The sequence below is a fragment of the Ambystoma mexicanum genome, chromosome 6q (genome assembly GCF_040938575.1).
Source record: "Ambystoma mexicanum isolate Mex_15411 chromosome 6q, UKY_AmexF1_1, whole genome shotgun sequence".
Lineage (NCBI taxonomy): Eukaryota > Metazoa > Chordata > Amphibia > Caudata > Ambystomatidae > Ambystoma > Ambystoma mexicanum.
In genome coordinates this window covers 265,361,780-265,382,829 of record NC_090937.1, presented here as the reverse complement: position 1 = coordinate 265,382,829, position 21,050 = coordinate 265,361,780, and positions in this window count along the sequence as shown.

Genomic DNA, 21,050 nt, shown 5'->3' with positions numbered 1-21,050 from the left:
ACATTTTTGCAAGCCTAAGATGCATTTTTAGGCCTTTTTTGGGCTGCTAACATATACTGAACCTTCAAGGGTGTAGGATGCATTTTTTGTGCCAAAAATAATTTTGGGAATTTCAGGGGTCTGGGATGCGGGTTAATGCCCCTTTCAGGCTGAAAATGATTTTGGGACATGCAGAGCTCTCTGGCACAGTTTTTGGGCCACCAAAATTGTCTGGACTTTAGGGGGTCTAGAATGCCTGTAAACCACTTTTTTGGTCCTTCAAAGTTTTCAACCTTTTTGCAGGACGAAAATGCATTTTAAGGCCTTTTTTTTGGCTGCTAACATATTCTGAACTTGCAGGGGTGTAGGATGCATTTTTTGTGCCAAAATATTTTAGGACCTTTAGTGGTCTATGATGCGGGTTAATGCCCCTTTCAGGCTGCAAATGAGTTTGGGACATGTAGAGCTCTCTGGCACAGTTTTTGGGCCACCAACATTTTCTGGACTTTAGGGGGTCTAGGATGCCTGTAAACCCCTTTTTTGGGCCTTCCAAGTTTTCAACCTTTTTGCAGGCCGAAAATGCATTTTAAGGCCTTTTTTGGGCTGCTAACATATTATGAACTTGCAGGGGTGTAGGATGCATTTTTTGTGCCAAAATATTTTTGGGAATTTTAGTAGTCTATGATGCGGGTTAATGTCTGTTTCAGGCTGCAAATGATTTGGGACATGGAGAGCTGTCTGGCACAGTTTTTGGACCACCAATATTTTCTGGACTTTAGGGGTCTAGGATGCCTGTAAACCCCTTTTTTGGGCCTTCAATGTTTTGAACATTTTTGCAAGCCTAAGATGCATTTTTAGGCCTTTTTTGGGCTGCTAACACATATTGAACTTTAAAGGGTGTAGGATGCATTTTTTGTGCCAAAATATTTTTGGGAATTTTAGTGGTCTATGAAGCGGGTTAATGCCCCTTTCAGGCTGCAAATGATGTTGGGACATGGAGAGCTCTCTGGCAAAGTTTTTGGGCCACCAATATTTTCTGGACTTTAGGGGGTCTAGGATGCCTGTAAACCCCTTTTTTGGTCCTTCAAAGGTTTCAACCTTTTTGCAGGCCTAAAATGCATTTTAAGGCCTTTTTTGGGCTGCTAACTTATTCTCAACTTACAGGGGTGTAGGATGCATTTTTTGTGCCAACATATTTTTGGGAATTTTAGTGGTCTATGAAGCGGGTTAAAGTCCCTTTTAGGCTGCAAATGATTTTGGGACATGCAGAGCTCTCTGGCACAGTTTTTGGGCCACCAACATTTTCTGGACTTTAAGGGGTCTAGGATTCCTGTAACCCCCTTTTTTGGGCCTTCAAAGTTTTCAACATTTTTGCAGGCCTAAAATTCATTTTAAGGCCTTTTTTGGGCTGCTAACATATTCTGAACTTGCAGGGGTGTAGGATGCCTTTTTGTGCCAAAAGTATTTTTGGGAATTTCAGTGGTCTAGGATGCAGGTTAATGCCCCTTTCAGGCTGCAAATGATTTTGGGACATGGAGAGCTGTCTGGCACAGTTTTTGGACCACCAATATTTTCTGGACTTTAGGGGGTCTAGGATGCCTGTAAACCCCTTTTTTGGGCCTTCCAAGTTTTCAACCTTTTTGCAGGAGGAAAATGCATTTTAAGGCCTTTTTTTGGCTGCTAACATATTCTGAACTTGCAGGGGTGTAGGATGCATTTTTTGTGCCAAAATATTTTTAGGACTTTTAGTGGTCTATGATGCGGGTTAATGCCCCTTTCAGGCTGCAAATGATTTTGGGACATGTAGAGCTCTCTGGCACAGTGTTTGGGCCGCCAATATTTTCTGGACTTTAGGGGGTCTAGGATGCCTGTAAACCCCTTTTTTGGGCCTTCAGAGTTTTGAACATTTTTGCAAGCCTAAGATGCATTTTTAGGCCTTTTTTGGGCTGCTTACATATACTGAACTTTCAAGGGTGTAGGATGCATTTTTTGTGCCATAAATATTTTTGGGAATTTCAGGGGTCTGGGATGCGGGTTAATGCCCCTTTCAGGCTGCAAATGATTTTGGGACATGCAGATCTCTCTGGCACAGTTTTTGGGCCACCAAAATTGTCTGGACTTTAGGGGGTCTAGGATGCCTGTAAACCACTTTTTTGGTCCTTCAAAGTTTTCAACCTTTTTGCAGGACGAAAATGCATTTTAAGGCCTTTTTTTGGCTGCTAACATATTCTGAACTTGCAGGGGTGTAGGATGCATTTTTTGTGCCAAAATATTTTTAGGACCTTTAGTGGTCTATGATGCGGGTTAATGCCCCTTTCAGGCTGCAAATGAGTTTGGGACATGTAGAGCTCTCTGGCACAGTTTTTGGGCCACCAACATTTTCTGGACTTTAGGGGGTCTAGGATGCCTGTAAACCCCTTTTTTGGGCCTTCCAAGTTTTCAACCGTTTTGCAGGAGGAAAATGCATTTTAAGGCCTTTTTTTGGCTGCTAACATATTCTGAACTTGCAGGGGTGTAGGATGCATTTTTTGTGCCAAAATATTTTTAGGACTTTTAGTGGTCTATGATGCGGGTTAATGCCCCTTTCAGGCTGCAAATGATTTTGGGACATGTAGAGCTCTCTGGCACAGTGTTTGGGCCGCCAATATTTTCTGGACTTTAGGGGGTCTAGGATGCCTGTAAACCCCTTTTTTGGGCCTTCAGAGTTTTGAACATTTTTGCAAGCCTAAGATGCATTTTTAGGCCTTTTTTGGGCTGCTAACATATACTGAACTTTCAAGGGTGTAGGATGCATTTTTTGTGCCAAAAATATTTTTGGGAATTTCAGGGGTCTGGGATGCGGGTTAATGCCCCTTTCAGGCTGCAAATGATTTTGGGACATGCAGAGCTCTCTGGCACAGTTTTTGGGCCACCAAAATTTTCTGGACTTTAGGGGTTCTAGGATGCCTGTAAACCAATTTTTTTGGGCCTTCAAAGTTTTCAACATTTTTGCAGGCCTAAGATGCATTTTTAGGCATTTTTTGGGCTGCTAACCTATACTGAACTTTCAAGGGTGTAGGATGCATTTTTTGTGCCAAAAATATTTTTGGGAATTTCAGGGTTCTGGGATGCGGGTTAATGCCCCTTTCAGGCTGCAAATGTTTTTGGGATATTCAGAGCTATCTGACACAGTTATTAGGCCACCAATATTTTCTGGACTTTAGGGGGTCTAGGATGCCTGTAAACCCCTTTTTTGGGCCTTCAAAGTTTTCAACCTTTTTGCAGGCCGAAAATGCATTTTAAGGCCTTTTTTGGGCTGCTAACATATTATGAACTTGCAGGGGTGTAGGATGCATTTTTTGTGCCAAAATATTTTTGGGAATTTTAGTAGTCTATGATGCGGGTTAATGTCTGTTTCAGGCTGCAAATGATTTTGGGACATGGAGAGCTGTCTGGCACAGTTTTTGGACCACCAATATTTTCTGGACTTTAGGGGTCTAGGATGCCTGTAAACCCCTTTTTTGGGCCTTCAATGTTTTGAACATTTTTGCAAGCCTAAGATGCATTTTTAGGCCTTTTTTGGGCTGCTAACATATATTGAACTTTAAAGGGTGTAGGATGCATTTTTTGTGCCAAAATATTTTTGGGAATTTTAGTGGTCTATGAAGCGGATTAATGCCCCTTTCAGGCTGCAAATGATGTTGGGACATGGAGAGCTCTCTGGCAAAGTTTTTGGGCCACCAATATTTTCTGGACTTTAGGGGGTCTAGGATGCCTGTAAACCCCTTTTTTGGTCCTTCAAAGGTTTCAACCTTTTTGCAGGCCTAAAATGCATTTTAAGGCCTTTTTTGGGCTGCTAACTTATTCTCAACTTACAGGGGTGTAGGATGCATTTTTTGTGCCAACATATTTTTGGGAATTTTAGTGGTCTATGAAGCGGGTTAAAGTCCCTTTTAGGCTGCAAATGATTTTGGGACATGCAGAGCTCTCTGGCACAGTTTTTGGGCCACCAACATTTTCTGGACTTTAAGGGGTCTAGGATTCCTGTAACCCCCTTTTTTGGGCCTTCAAAGTTTTCAACATTTTTGCAGGCCTAAAATTCATTTTAAGGCCTTTTTTGGGCTGCTAACATATTCTGAACTTGCAGGGGTGTAGGATGCATTTTTGTGCCAAAAGTATTTTTGGGAATTTCAGTGGTCTAGGATGCGGGTTAATGCCCCTTTCAGGCTGCAAATGATTTTGGGACATGGAGAGCTGTCTGGCACAGTTTTTGGACCACCAATATTTTCTGGACTTTAGGGGGTCTAGGATGCCTGTAAACCCCTTTTTTGGGCCTTCAGAGTTTTGAACATTTTTGCAAGCCTAAAATGCATTTTAAGGCCTTTTTTTGGCTGCTAACATATACTGAACTTTCAAGGGTGTAGGATGCATTTTTTGTGCCAAAAATATTTTTGGGAATTTCAGGGGTCTGGGATGCGGGTTAATGCCCCTTTCAGGCTGCAAATGATTTTGGGACATGCAGAGCTCTCTGGCACAGTTTTTGGGCCACCAAAATTGTCTGGACTTTAGGGGGTCTAGGATGCCTGTAAACCACTTTTTTGGTCCTTCAAAGTTTTCAACCTTTTTGCAGGACGAAAATGCATTTTAAGGCCTTTTTTTGGCTGCTAACATATTCTGAACTTGCAGGGGTGTAGGATGCATTTTTTGTGCCAAAATATTTTTAGGACCTTTAGTGGTCTATGATGCGGGTTAATGCCCCTTTCAGGCTGCAAATGAGTTTGGGACATGTAGAGCTCTCTGGCACAGTTTTTGGGCCACCAACATTTTCTGGACTTTAGGGGGTCTAGGATGCCTGTAAACCCCTTTTTTGGGCCTTCCAAGTTTTCAACCTTTTTGCAGGCCTACGATGCATTTTTAGGCCTTTTTTGGGCTGCTAACATATACTGAACTTTCAAGGGTGTAGGATGCATTTTTTGTGCCAAAAATATTTTGGGGAATTTCAGGTATCTTGGATGCGGGTTAATGCCCCTTTCAGGCTGCAAATGATTTTGGGACATGTAGAGCTCTCTGGCACAGTTTTTGGGCCGCCAACATTTTCTGGACTTTAGGGGGTCTAGGATGCCTGTAAACCCCTTTTTTGGGCCTTCAAAGTTTTGAACATTTTTGCAAGCCTAAGATGCATTTTTAGGCCTTTTTTGGGCTGCTAACATATACTGAACCTTCAAGGGTGTAGGATGCATTTTTTGTGCCAAAAATATTTTTGGGAATTTCAGGGGTCTGGGATGCGGGTTAATGCCCCTTTCAGGCTGAAAATGATTTTGGGACATGCAGAGCTCTCTGGCACAGTTTTTGGGCCACCAAAATTGTCTGGACTTTAGGGGGTCTAGGATGCCTGTAAACCACTTTTTTGGGCCTTCAAAGTTTTCAACATTTTTGCAGGCCTAAGATGCATTTTTAGGCATTTTTTGGGCTGCTAACCTATACTGAACTTGCAGTGGTGTAGGATGCATTTTTTGTGCCAAAATATTTTTGGGAATTTTAGTGGTCTATGATGTGGGTTATTGCCCCTTTCAGGCTGCAAACGATTTTGGGACATGTAGAGCTCTCTGGCACAGTTTTTGGGCCACCAACATTTTCTGGACTTTAGGGGGTCTAGGATGCCTGTAAACCCCGTTTTTGGGCCTTCAAAGTTTTGAACATTTTTGCAAGCCTAAGATGCATTTTTAGGCCTTTTTTGGGCTGCTAATATATACTGAACTTTCAAGGGTATAGGATGCATTTTTTGTGCCAAAAATATTTTTGGGAATTGCAGGGCTCTGGGATGCGGGTTTTTTGGGCTTCCAGGCTGCAAATGTTTTTGGGATATTCAGAGCTATCTGACACAGTTATTAGGCCACCAATATTTTCTGGACTTTAGGGGGTCTACGATGCCTGTAAACCCCTTTTTTGGGCCTTCAAAGTTTTCAACATTTTTGCAAGCCTAAGATGCATTTTTAGGCCTTTTTTGGGCTGCTAACATATACTGAACCTTCAAGGGTGTAGGATGCATTTTTTGTGCCAAAAATATTTTTGGGAATTTCAGGGGTCTGGGATGCGGGTTAATGCCCCTTTCAGGCTGAAAATGATTTTGGGACATGCAGAGCTCTCTGGCACAGTTTTTGGGCCACCAAAATTGTCTGGACTTTAGGGGGTCTAGGATGCCTGTAAACCACTTTTTTGGGCCTTCAAAGTTTTCAACCTTTTTGCAGGACGAAAATTCATTTTAAGGCCTTTTTTTGGCTGATAACATATTCTGAACTTGCAGGGGTGTAGGATGCATTTTTTGTGCCAAAAATATTTTTGGGAATTTCATGGGTCTGGGATGCGGGTTAATGCCCCTTTCAGGCTGCAAATATTTTTGGGATATTCAGAGATATCTGACACAGGTATTAGGCCACCAATATTTTCTGGACTTTAGGGGGTCTAGGATGCCTGTAAACCCCTTTTTTGGGCCTTCAAAGTTTTCAACATTTTTTGCAGGCCTAAGATGCATTTTTAGGCATTTTCTGGGCTGCAAACATACACTGAACTTTCAAGGGTGTAGGATGCATTTTTTGTGCCAAAAATATTTTTGGGAATTTCAGGGGTCTGGGATGCGGGTTAATGCCCCTTTCAGGCTGCAAATGTTTTTGGGACATGGAGAGCTGTCTGGCAAGGTTTTTGGACCACCAATATTTTCTGGACTTTAGGGGGTCTAGGATGTCTGTAAACCCCTTTTTTGGTCCTTCAAAGTTTTCAACCTTTTTGCAGGCCGAAAATGCATTTTAAGGCCTTTTTTGGGCTGCTAACATATTATGAACTTGCAGGGGTGTAGGATACATTTTTTGTGCCAAAATATTTTTGGGAATTTCAGTGGTCTAGGATGCGGGTTAATGCCCCTTTCAGGCTGCAAATGATTTTGGGACATGGAGAGCTGTCTGGCACAGTTTTTGGACCACCAATATTTTCTGGACTTTAGGGGGTCTAGGATGTCTGTAAACCCCTTTTTTGGGCTTTCAAAATTTTCAACATTTTTGCAGGCCTAAAATGCATTTTAAGGCCTTTTGGGCTGCTAACATATTCTGAACTATCAGGTGTGTAGGATGCATTTTTTGTGCCAAAAATAGTTTTGGGAATTTCAGTGGTCTAGGATGCGGGTTAATGCCCCTTTCAGGCTGCAAATGATTTTGGGACATGGAGAGCTGTCTGGCACAGTTTTTGGACCACCAATATTTTCTGGACTTTAGGGGGTCTAGGATGTCTGTAAACCCCTTTTTTGGTCCTTCAAAGTTTTCAACCTTTTTGCAGGCCGAAAATGCATTTTAAGGCCTTTTTTGGGCTGCTAACATATTATGAACTTGCAGGGGTGTAGGATACATTTTTTGTGCCAAAATATTTTTGGGAATTTTAGTGGTCGATGATGCGGGTTAATGCCCCTTTCAGGCTGCAAATGATTTTGGGACATGCAGAGCTCTCTGGCACAGTTTTTGGGCCACCAAAATTGTCTGGACTTTAGGGGGTCTAGGATGCCTGTAAACCACTTTTTTGGGCCTTCAAAGTTTTCAACCTTTTTGCAGGACGAAAATGCATTTTAAGGCCTTTTTTTGGCTGCTAACATATTCTGAACTTGCAGGGGTGTAGGATGCATTTTTTGTGCCAAAAATATTTTTGGGAATTTCAGGGGTCTGGGATGCGGGTTAATGCCCCTTTCAGGCTGCAAATGTTTTTGGGATATTCAGAGCTATCTGACACAGTTATTAGGCCACCAATATTTTCTGGACTTTAGGGGGTCTAGGATGCCTGTAAACCCCTTTTTTGGGCCTTCAAAGTTTTCAACATTTTTTGCAGGCCTAAGATGCATTTTTAGGCATTTTTTGGGCTGCAAACATACACTGAACTTTCAAGGGTGTAGGATGCATGTTTTGTGCCAAAAATATTTTTTGAATTTCAGGGGTCTGGGATGCGGGTTAATGCCCCTTCCAGGCTGCAAATGTTTTTGGGATATTCAGAGCTATCTGACACAGTTATTAGGCCACCAACATTTTCTGGACTTTAGGGGGTCTAGGATGCCTCTAAACCCCTTTTTTGGGCCTTCAAAGTTTTCAACATTTTTGCAGGCCTAAGATGCATTTTTAGGCATTTTTTGGGCTGCTAACATATACTGAACTTTCAAGGGTGTAGGATGCATTTTTTGTGCCAAAAATATTTTTGGGAATTTCAGGGGTCTGGGATGCGGGTTAATGCCCCTTTCAGGCTGCAAATGTTTTTGGGACATGGAGAGCTGTCTGGCACAGTTTTTGGACCAATATTTTCTGGACTTTAGGGGGTCTAGGATGTCTGTAAACCCCTTTTTTGGTCCTTCAAAGTTTTCAACCTTTTTGCAGGCCGAAAATGCATTTTAAGGCCTTTTTTGGGCTGCTAACATATTATGAACTTGCAGGGGTGTAGGATACATTTTTTGTGCCAAAATATTTTTGGGAATTTCAGTGGTCTAGGATGCGGGTTAATGCCCCTTTCAGGCTGCAAATGATTTTGGGACATGGAGAGCTGTCTGGCACAGTTTTTGGACCACCAATATTTTCTGGACTTTAGGGGGTCTAGGATGTCTGTAAACCCCTTTTTTGGTCCTTCAAAGTTTTCAACCTTTTTGCAGGCCGAAAATGCATTTTAAGGCCTTTTTTGGGCTGCTAACATATTATGAACTTGCAGGGGTGTAGGATACATTTTTTGTGCCAAAATATTTTTGGGAATTTTAGTGGTCGATGATGCGGGTTAATGCCCCTTTCAGGCTGCAAATGATTTTGGGACATGCAGAGCTCTCTGGCACAGTCTTTGGGCCACCAACATTTTCTGGACTTTAGGGGGTCTAGGATGCCTGTAAACCACTTTTTTGGGCCTTCAAAGTTTTCAACATTTTTGCAGGCCTAAGATGCATTTTAAGGCCGTTTTTGGGCTGCTAACCTATACTGAACTTTCAAGGGTGTAGGATGCGTTTTTTGTGCCAAAAATATTTTTGGGAATTTCAGGGGTCTGGGATGCGGGTTAATGCCCCTTTCAGGCTGCAAATGTTTTTGGGATATTCAGAGCTATCTGACACAGTTATTAGGCCACCAATATTTTCTGGACTTTAGGGGGTCTAGGATGCCTGTAAACCCCTTTTTTGGGCCTTCAAAGTTGTCAACAGTTTTGCAGGCCTAAGATGCATTTTAAGGCCTTTTTTGGGATGCTAACATATTCTGAACTATGAGGGGTGTAGGATGCATTTTTTGTGCCAAAAATAGTTTTGGGAATTTCAGTGGTCTATGATGCAGGTTAATGCCCCTTTCAGGCTGCAAATGATTTTGGGACATGCAGAGCTCTCTGACACAGTTTTTAGGCCACCACCATTTTCTGGACTTTAAGGGGTCTAGGATGCCTGTAAACCCCTTTTTTGGGCCTTCAAAGTTTTCAACACTTTTGCAGGCCTAAGATGCATTTTTAGGCCTTTTTTGGGCTGCTAACATATACTGAACTTTCAAGGGTGTAGGATGCATTTTTTGTGCCAAAAGTATTTTTGGGAATGTCAGTGGTCTAGGATGCGGGTTAATGCCCCTTTCAGGCTGCAGATGATTTTGGGACATGGAGAGCTGTCTGGCACAGTTTTTGGACCACCAATATTTTCTGGACTTTAGGGGGTCTAGGATTCCTGTAAACCCCTTTTTTGGTCCTTCAAAGTTTTCAACCTTTTTGCAGGCCGAAAATGCATTTTAAGGCCTTTTTTGGGCTGCTAACATATTATGAACTTGCAGGGGTGTAGGATACATTTTTTGTGCCAAAATATTTTTGGGAATTTTAGTGGTCTATGATGCGGGTTAATGCCCCTTTCAGGCTGCAAATGTTTTTGGGATATTCAGAGCTATCTGACACAGTTATTAGGCCACCAATATTTTCTGGACTTTAGGGGGTCTAGGATGCCTGTAAACCCCTTTTTTGGGCCTTCAAAGTTGTCATCATTTTTGCAGGCCTAAGATGCATTTTAAGGCCTTTTTTGGGATGCTAACATATTCTGAACTATCAGGGGTGTAGGATGCATTTTTTGTGCCAAACATAATTTTGGGAATTTCAGTGGTCTATGATGCAGGTTAATGCCCCTTTCAGGCTGCAAATGATTTTGGGACATGCAGAGCTCTCTGACACAGTTTCTAGGCCACCACCATTTTCTGGACTTTAAGGGGTCTAGGATGCCTGTAAACCCCTTTTTTGGTCCTTCAAAGTTTTCGACCTTTTTGCCGGCCGAAAATGCATTGTAAGGCCTTTTTTGGGATGCTAACATATACTGAACTTTCAAGGGTGAAGGATGCATTTTTTGTGCCAAAATATTTTTGGGAATTTTAGTGGTCTATGATGCGGGTTAATGCCCCTTTCAGGCTGCAAATGATTTTGGGACATGTAGAGCTCTCTGGCACAGTTTTCCGGCCACCAACATTTTCTGGACTTTAGGGGGTCTAGGATGCCTGTAAACCCCTTTTTTGGGCCTTCAAAGTTTTCAACATTTTTGCAGGCCTAAGATGCACTTTTAGGCATTTTTTGGGATGCTAACATATACTGAACTTTCAAGGGTGTAGGATGCATTTTGTGTGCCAAAAGTATTTTTGGGAATTTTAGTGGTCTATGAAGCGGGTTAATGCCCCTTTCAGGCTGCAAATGATTTTGGGACATGTAGAGCTCTCTGGCACAGTTTTTGGGCCACCAACATTTTCTGGACTTTAGGGGGTCTAGGATGCCTGTAAACCCCTTTTTTGGGCCTTCAAAGTTTTCAACCTTTTTGCAGGCCGAAAATGCATTTTAAGGCCTTTTTTGGGCTGCTAACATATTATGAACTTGCAGGGGTGTAGGATGCATTTTTTGTGCCAAAATATTTTTGGGAATTTTAGTAGTCTATGATGCGGGTTAATGCCCCTTTCAGGCTGCAAATGATTTTGGGACATGCAGAGCTCTCTGGCACAGTTTCTGGGCCACCAACATTTTCTGGACTTTAGGGGGTCTAGGATGCCTGTAAATCCCTTTTTTGGGCCTTCAAAGTTTTCAACATTTTTGCAGGCCTAAGATGCATTTTTAGGCCTTTTTTGGGCTACTAACATATACTGAACTTTCAAGGGTGTAGGATGCATTTTTTGTGCCAAAAATATTTTTGGGAATTTCAGGGGTCTGGGATGCGGGTTAATGCCCCTTTCAGGCTGCAAATGATTTTGGGACATGCAGAGCTCTCTGGCACAGTTTTTGGGCCATCAAAATTGTCTGGACTTTAGGGGGTCTAGGATGCCTGTAAAGCACTTTTTTGGGCCTTCAAAGTTTTCAACAGTTTTGCAGGCCTAAGATGCATTTTTAGGCATTTTTTGGGCTGCTAGCCTATACTGAACTTTCAAGGGTGTAGGATACATTTTTTGTGCCAAAAATATTTTTGGGAATTTCAGGGGTCTGGGATGCGGGTTAATGCCCCTTTCAGGCTGCAAATGATTTTGGGACATGCAGAGCTCTCTGACACAGTTATTAGGCCACCAATATTTTCTGGACTTTAGGGGGTCTACGATGCCTGTAAACCCCTTTTTTGGGCCTTCAAAGTTTTCAACATTTTTGCAGGCCTAAGATGCATTTTAAGGACTTTTGGGCTGCTAACATATTCTGAACTATCATGGGTGTAGGATGCATTTTTTGTGCCAAAATATTTTTAGGACTTTTAGTGGTCTATGATGCGGGTTAATGCCCCTTTCAGGCTGCAAATTATTTTGGGACATGTAGAGCTCTCTGGCACAGTTTTTGGGCCGCCAACATTTTCTGGACTTTAGGGGGTCTAGGATGCCTGTAAACCCCTTTTTTGGGCCTTCAAAGTTTTGAACATTTTTGCAAGCCTAAGATGCATTTTTAGGCCTTTTTTGGGCTGCTAACATATACTGAACCTTCAAGGGTGTAGGATGCATTTTTTGTGCCAAAAATAATTTTGGGAATTTCAGGGGTCTGGGATGCGGGTTAATGCCCCTTTCAGGCTGAAAATGATTTTGGGACATGCAGAGCTCTCTGGCACAGTTTTTGGGCCACCAAAATTGTCTGGACTTTAGGGGGTCTAGGATGCCTGTAAACCACTTTTTTGGTCCTTCAAAGTTTTCAACCTTTTTGCAGGACGAAAATGCATTTTAAGGCCTTTTTTTTGGCTGCTAACATATATTGAACTTTAAAGGGTGTAGGATGCATTTTTTGTGCCAAAAATATTTTTGGGAATTTCAGGGTTCTGGGATGCGGGTTAATGCCCCTTTCAGGCTGCAAATGTTTTTGGGATATTCAGAGCTATCTGACACAGTTATTAGGCCACCAATATTTTCTGGACTTTAGGGGGTCTAGGATGCCTGTAAACCCCTTTTTTGGGCCTTCAAAGTTTTCAACCTTTTTGCAGGCCGAAAATGCATTTTAAGGCCTTTTTTGGGCTGCTAACATATTATGAACTTGCAGGGGTGTAGGATGCATTTTTTGTGCCAAAATATTTTTGGGAATTTTAGTAGTCTATGATGCGGGTTAATGTCTGTTTCAGGCTGCAAATGATTTTGGGACATGGAGAGCTGTCTGGCACAGTTTTTGGACCACCAATATTTTCTGGACTTTAGGGGTCTAGGATGCCTGTAAACCCCTTTTTTGGGCCTTCAATGTTTTGAACATTTTTGCAAGCCTAAGATGCATTTTTAGGCCTTTTTTGGGCTGCTAACATATATTGAACTTTAAAGGGTGTAGGATGCATTTTTTGTGCCAAAATATTTTTGGGAATTTTAGTGGTCTATGAAGCGGGTTAATGCCCCTTTCAGGCTGCAAATGATGTTGGGACATGGAGAGCTCTCTGGCAAAGTTTTTGGGCCACCAATATTTTCTGGACTTTAGGGGGTCTAGGATGCCTGTAAACCCCTTTTTTGGTCCTTCAAAGGTTTCAACCTTTTTGCAGGCCTAAAATGCATTTTAAGGCCTTTTTTGGGCTGCTAACTTATTCTCAACTTACAGGGGTGTAGGATGCATTTTTTGTGCCAACATATTTTTGGGAATTTTAGTGGTCTATGAAGCGGGTTAAAGTCCCTTTTAGGCTGCAAATGATTTTGGGACATGCAGAGCTCTCTGGCACAGTTTTTGGGCCACCAACATTTTCTGGACTTTAAGGGGTCTAGGATTCCTGTAACCCCCTTTTTTGGGCCTTCAAAGTTTTCAACATTTTTGCAGGCCTAAAATTCATTTTAAGGCCTTTTTTGGGCTGCTAACATATTCTGAACTTGCAGGGGTGTAGGATGCATTTTTGTGCCAAAAGTATTTTTGGGAATTTCAGTGGTCTAGGATGCGGGTTAATGCCCCTTTCAGGCTGCAAATGATTTTGGGACATGGAGAGCTGTCTGGCACAGTTTTTGGACCACCAATATTTTCTGGACTTTAGGGGGTCTAGGATGCCTGTAAACCCCTTTTTTGGGCCTTCCAAGTTTTCAACCTTTTTGCAGGAGGAAAATGCATTTTAAGGCCTTTTTTTGGCTGCTAACATATTCTGAACTTGCAGGGGTGTAGGATGCATTTTTTGTGCCAAAATATTTTTAGGACTTTTAGTGGTCTATGATGCGGGTTAATGCCCCTTTCAGGCTGCAAATGATTTTGGGACATGTAGAGCTCTCTGGCACAGTGTTTGGGCCGCCAATATTTTCTAGACTTTAGGGGGTCTAGGATGCCTGTAAACCCCTTTTTTGGGCCTTCAGAGTTTTGAACATTTTTGCAAGCCTAAAATGCATTTTTAGGCCTTTTTTGGGCTGCTAACATATACTGAACTTTCAAGGGTGTAGGATGCATTTTTTGTGCCAAAAATATTTTTGGGAATTTCAGGGGTCTGGGATGCGGGTTAATGCCCCTTTCAGGCTGCAAATGATTTTGGGACATGCAGAGCTCTCTGGCACAGTTTTTGGGCCACCAAAATTGTCTGGACTTTAGGGGGTCTAGTAAACCACTTTTTTGGTCCTTCAAAGTTTTCAACCTTTTTGCAGGACGAAAATGCATTTTAAGGCCTTTTTTTGGCTGCTAACATATTCTGAACTTGCAGGGGTGTAGGATGCATTTTTTGTGCCAAAATATTTTTAGGACCTTTAGTGGTCTATGATGCGGGTTAATGCCCCTTTCAGGCTGCAAATGAGTTTGGGACATGTAGAGCTCTCTGGCACAGTTTTTGGGCCACCAACATTTTCTGGACTTTAGGGGGTCTAGGATGCCTGTAAACCCCTTTTTTGGGCCTTCCAAGTTTTCAACCTTTTTGCAGGCCTACGATGCATTTTTAGGCCTTTTTTGGGCTGCTAACATATACTGAACTTTCAAGGGTGTAGGATGCATTTTTTGTGCCAAAAATATTTTGGGGAATTTCAGGTATCTTGGATGCGGGTTAATGCCCCTTTCAGGCTGCAAATGATTTTGGGACATGTAGAGCTCTCTGGCACAGTTTTTGGGCCGCCAACATTTTCTGGACTTTAGGGGGTCTAGGATGCCTGTAAACCCCTTTTTTGGGCCTTCAAAGTTTTGAACATTTTTGCAAGCCTAAGATGCATTTTTAGGCCTTTTTTGGGCTGCTAACATATACTGAACCTTCAAGGGTGTAGGATGCATTTTTTGTGCCAAAAATATTTTTGGGAATTTCAGGGGTCTGGGATGCGGGTTAATGCCCCTTTCAGGCTGAAAATGATTTTGGGATATTCAGAGCTATCTGACACAGTTATTAGGCCACCAAAATTGTCTGGACTTTAGGGGGTCTAGGATGCCTGTAAACCCCTTTTTTGGGCCTTCAAAGTTTTCAACATTTTTTGCAGGCCTAAGATGCATTTTTAGGCATTTTCTGGGCTGCAAACATACACTGAACTTTCAAGGGTGTCGGATGCATTTTTTGTGCCAAAAATATTTTTGGGAATTTCAGGGGTCTGGGATGCGGGTTAATGCCCCTTTCAGGCTGCAAATGTTTTTGGGACATGGAGAGCTGTCTGGCAAGGTTTTTGGACCACCAATATTTTCTGGACTTTAGGGGGTCTAGGATGTCTGTAAACCCCTTTTTTGGTCCTTCAAAGTTTTCAACCTTTTTGCAGGCCGAAAATGCATTTTAAGGCCTTTTTTGGGCTGCTAACATATTATGAACTTGCAGGGGTGTAGGATACATTTTTTGTGCCAAAATATTTTTGGGAATTTCAGTGGTCTAGGATGCGGGTTAATGCCCCTTTCAGGCTGCAAATGATTTTGGGACATGGAGAGCTGTCTGGCACAGTTTTTGGACCACCAATATTTTCTGGACTTTAGGGGGTCTAGGATGTCTGTAAACCCCTTTTTTGGGCTTTCAAAATTTTCAACATTTTTGCAGGCCTAAAATGCATTTTAAGGCCTTTTGGGCTGCTAACATATTCTGAACTATCAGGTGTGTAGGATGCATTTTTTGTGCCAAAAATAGTTTTGGGAATTTCAGTGGTCTAGGATGCGGGTTAATGCCCCTTTCAGGCTGCAAATGATTTTGGGACATGGAGAGCTGTCTGGCACAGTTTTTGGACCACCAATATTTTCTGGACTTTAGGGGGTCTAGGATGTCTGTAAACCCCTTTTTTGGTCCTTCAAAGTTTTCAACCTTTTTGCAGGCCGAAAATGCATTTTAAGGCCTTTTTTGGGCTGCTAACATATTATGAACTTGCAGGGGTGTAGGATACATTTTTTGTGCCAAAATATTTTTGGGAATTTTAGTGGTCGATGATGCGGGTTAATGCCCCTTTCAGGCTGCAAATGATTTTGGGACATGCAGAGCTCTCTGGCACAGTTTTTGGGCCACCAAAATTGTCTGGACTTTAGGGGGTCTAGGATGCCTGTAAACCACTTTTTTGGGCCTTCAAAGTTTTCAACCTTTTTGCAGGACGAAAATGCATTTTAAGGCCTTTTTTTGGCTGCTAACATATTCTGAACTTGCAGGGGTGTAGGATGCATTTTTTGTGCCAAAAATATTTTTTGAATTTCAGGGGTCTGGGATGCGGGTTAATGCCCCTTCCAGGCTGCAAATGTTTTTGGGATATTCAGAGCTATCTGACACAGTTATTAGGCCACCAACATTTTCTGGACTTTAGGGGGTCTAGGATGTCTGTAAACCCCTTTTTTGGTCCTTCAAAGTTTTCAACCTTTTTGCAGGCCGAAAATGCATTTTAAGGCCTTTTTTGGGCTGCTAACATATTATGAACTTGCAGGGGTGTAGGATACATTTTTTGTGCCAAAATATTTTTGGGAATTTTAGTGGTCGATGATGCGGGTTAATGCCCCTTTCAGGCTGCAAATGATTTTGGGACATGCAGAGCTCTCTGGCACAGTCTTTGGGCCACCAACATTTTCTGGACTTTAGGGGGTCTAGGATGCCTGTAAACCACTTTTTTGGGCCTTCAAAGTTTTCAACATTTTTGCAGGCCTAAGATGCATTTTAAGGCCGTTTTTGGGCTGCTAACCTATACTGAACTTTCAAGGGTGTAGGATGCGTTTTTTGTGCCAAAAATATTTTTGGGAATTTCAGGGGTCTGGGATGCGGGTTAATGCCCCTTTCAGGCTGCAAATGTTTTTGGGATATTCAGAGCTATCTGACACAGTTATTAGGCCACCAATATTTTCTGGACTTTAGGGGGTCTAGGATGCCTGTAAACCCCTTTTTTGGGCCTTCAAAGTTGTCAACAGTTTTGCAGGCCTAAGATGCATTTTAAGGCCTTTTTTGGGATGCTAACATATTCTGAACTATGAGGGGTGTAGGATGCATTTTTTGTGCCAAAAATAGTTTTGGGAATTTCAGTGGTCTATGATGCAGGTTAATGCCCCTTTCAGGCTGCAAATGATTTTGGGACATGCAGAGCTCTCTGACACAGTTTTTAGGCCACCACCATTTTCTGGACTTTAAGGGGTCTAGGATGCCTGTAAACCCCTTTTTTGGGCCTTCAAAGTTTTCAACACTTTTGCAGGCCTAAGATGCATTTTTAGGCCTTTTTTGGGCTGCTAACATATACTGAACTTTCAAGGGTGTAGGATGCATTTTTTGTGCCAAAAGTATTTTTGGGAATGTCAGTGGTCTAGGATGCGGGTTAATGCCCCTTTCAGGCTGCAGATGATTTTGGGACATGGAGAGCTGTCTGGCACAGTTTTTGGACCACCAATATTTTCTGGACTTTAGGGGGTCTAGGATTCCTGTAAACCCCTTTTTTGGTCCTTCAAAGTTTTCAACCTTTTTGCAGGCCGAAAATGCATTTTAAGGCCTTTTTTGGGCTGCTAACATATTATGAACTTGCAGGGGTGTAGGATACATTTTTTGTGCCAAAATATTTTTGGGAATTTTAGTGGTCTATGATGCGGGTTAATGCCCCTTTCAGGCTGCAAATGTTTTTGGGATATTCAGAGCTATCTGACACAGTTATTAGGCCACCAATATTTTCTGGACTTTAGGGGGTCTAGGATGCCTGTAAACCCCTTTTTTGGGCCTTCAAAGTTGTCATCATTTTTGCAGGCCTAAGATGCATTTTAAGGCCTTTTTTGGGATGCTAACATATTCTGAACTATCAGGGGTGTAGGATGCATTTTTTGTGCCAAACATAATTTTGGGAATTTCAGTGGTCTATGATGCAGGTTAATGCCCCTTTCAGGCTGCAAATGATTTTGGGACATGCAGAGCTCTCTGACACAGTTTCTAGGCCACCACCATTTTCTGGACTTTAAGGGGTCTAGGATGCCTGTAAACCCCTTTTTTGGTCCTTCAAAGTTTTCGACCTTTTTGCCGGCCGAAAATGCATTGTAAGGCCTTTTTTGGGATGCTAACATATACTGAACTTTCAAGGGTGAAGGATGCATTTTTTGTGCCAAAATATTTTTGGGAATTTTAGTGGTCTATGATGCGGGTTAATGCCCCTTTCAGGCTGCAAATGATTTTGGGACATGTAGAGCTCTCTGGCACAGTTTTCCGGCCACCAACATTTTCTGGACTTTAGGGGGTCTAGGATGCCTGTAAACCCCTTTTTTGGGCCTTCAAAGTTTTCAACATTTTTGCAGGCCTAAGATGCACTTTTAGGCATTTTTTGGGATGCTAACATATACTGAACTTTCAAGGGTGTAGGATGCATTTTGTGTGCCAAAAGTATTTTTGGGAATTTTAGTGGTCTATGAAGCGGGTTAATGCCCCTTTCAGGCTGCAAATGATTTTGGGACATGTAGAGCTCTCTGGCACAGTTTTTGGGCCACCAACATTTTCTGGACTTTAGGGGGTCTAGGATGCCTGTAAACCCCTTTTTTGGGCCTTCAAAGTTTTCAACCTTTTTGCAGGCCGAAAATGCATTTTAAGGCCTTTTTTGGGCTGCTAACATATTATGAACTTGCAGGGGTGTAGGATGCATTTTTTGTGCCAAAATATTTTTGGGAATTTTAGTAGTCTATGATGCGGGTTAATGCCCCTTTCAGGCTGCAAATGATTTTGGGACATGCAGAGCTCTCTGGCACAGTTTCTGGGCCACCAACATTTTCTGGACTTTAGGGGGTCTAGGATGCCTGTAAATCCCTTTTTTGGGCCTTCAAAGTTTTCAACATTTTTGCAGGCCTAAGATGCATTTTTAGGCCTTTTTTGGGCTACTAACATATACTGAACTTTCAAGGGTGTAGGATGCATTTTTTGTGCCAAAAATATTTTTGGGAATTTCAGGGGTCTGGGATGCGGGTTAATGCCCCTTTCAGGCTGCAAATGATTTTGGGACATGCAGAGCTCTCTGGCACAGTTTTTGGGCCATCAAAATTGTCTGGACTTTAGGGGGTCTAGGATGCCTGTAAAGCACTTTTTTGGGCCTTCAAAGTTTTCAACAGTTTTGCAGGCCTAAGATGCATTTTTAGGCATTTTTTGGGCTGCTAGCCTATACTGAACTTTCAAGGGTGTAGGATGCATTTTTTGTGCCAAAAATATTTTTGGGAATTTCAGGGGTCTGGGATGCGGGTTAATGCCCCTTTCAGGCTGCAAATGTTTTTGGGATATTCAGAGCTATCTGACACAGTTATTAGGCCACCAATATTTTCTGGACTTTAGGGGGTCTAGGATGCCTGTAAACCCCTTTTTTTGGGCCTTCAAAGTTTTCAACATTTTTGCAGGCCTAAGATACATTTTAAGGACTTTTGGGCTGCTAACATATTCTGAACTATCAGGGGTGTAGGATGCATTTTTTGTGCCAAAAATAGTTTTGGGAATTTCAGTGGTCTAGCATGCGGGTTGATGCCCCTTTCAGGCTTCAAATGATTTTGGGACATGCAGAGCTCTCTGGCACAGTTTTTGGGCCAACAACATTTTCTGGACTTTAGGAGGTCTAGGATGCTTGTAAACCCCTTTTTGGGCCTTCTAAGTTTTCAACATTTTTGCCGGCGTAAAATGCATTTTAGGCCTTTTTTGGGCTGATAACATATACTGAACTTTCAAGGGTGTAGGATGCATTTTTTGTGCCAAGATATTTTTGGGAATTTTAGTGGTCTTTGATGCAGGTTAATGCCCCTTTCAGGCTGCAAATGATTTTGGGACATGCAGAGCTCTCTGGCACAGTTTTTGGGCCACCAACATTTTCTAGACTTTAGGGGGTCTAGGATGCCTGTAAACCACTTTTTTGGGCCTTCAAAGTTTTCAACATTTTTGCAGGCCTAAGGTGCATTTTTAGGCATTTTTTGGGCTGCAAACATACACTGAACTTTCAAGGGCGTAGGATGCATGTTTTGTGCCAAAAATATTTTTTGAATTTCAGGGGTCTGGGATGCGGGTTAATGCCCCTTCTAGGCTGCAAATGTTTTTGGGATATTCAGAGCTATCTGACACAGTTATTAGGCCACCAACATTTTCTGGACTTTAGGGGGTCTAGGATGCCTGTAAGCCCCTTTTTTGGGCCTTCAAAGTTTTCAACATTTTTGCAGGCCTAAGATGCATTTTTAGGCATTTTTTGGGCTGCTAACATATACTGAACTTTCAAGGGTGTAGGATGCATTTTTTGTGCCAAAAATATTTTTGGGAATTCCAGGGGTCTGGGATGCGGGTTAATGCCCCTTTCAGGCTGCAAACGATTTTGGGACATGCAGAGCTCTCTGGCACAGTTTTTAAGCCACCAATATTTTCTGGACTTTAGGGGGTCTAGGATGCCTGTAAACCACTTTTTTTGGGCCTTCAAAGTTTTCAACATTTTTGCAGGCCTAAGATGCAATTTAAGGCCTTTTGGGCTGCTAACATATTCTGAACTATCAGGGGTGTAGGATGCATTTTTTGTGCCAAAAATAGTTTTGGGAATTTCAGTGGTCTAGGATGCGGGTTAATGCCCCTTTCAGGCTGCAAATGATTTAGGGACATGTAGAGCTCTCTGGCACTGTTTTTGGGACTCCAACAAAATCTGGACTTTAGGGGGGTCTAGGATGCCTGTAAACCCTTTTTTTGGGCCTTCAAAGTTCTGAACATTTTTGCAAGCCTAAGATGCATTTTTAGGCCTTTTTTGGTCTGCTAACATATACTGAACTTTCAAGGGTGTAGGATGCATTTTTTGTGCCAAAAATATTTTTGGGAATTTCAGGGGTCTGGGATGCGTGTTAATGCCCCTTTCAGGCTGCAAATGTTTTTGGGACATGCAGAGCTCTCTGGCACAGTTTTTGGGCCACCAATATTTTCTGGACTTTAGGGGGTCTAGGATGCCTGTAAACCCCTTTTTTGGGCCTTCAAAGTTTTCAACATTTTTTCAGGCCTAAGATGCATTTTTAGGCCTTTTTTGGGCTGCTAACATATACCGAACTTTCAAGGGTGTAGGATGCATTTTTTGTGCCAAAAATATTTTTGGGAATTTCAGGGGTCTGGGATGCGGGTCAATGCCCCTTTCAGGCTGCAAATGTTTTTGGGACATGGAGAGCTGTCTGGCACAGTTTTTGGACCACCAATATTTTCTGGACTTTAGGGGGTCTAGGATGTCTGTAAACCCCTTTTTTGGTCCTTCAAAGTTTTCAACCTTTTTGCAGGCCGAAAATGCATTTTAAGGCCTTTTTTGGGCTGC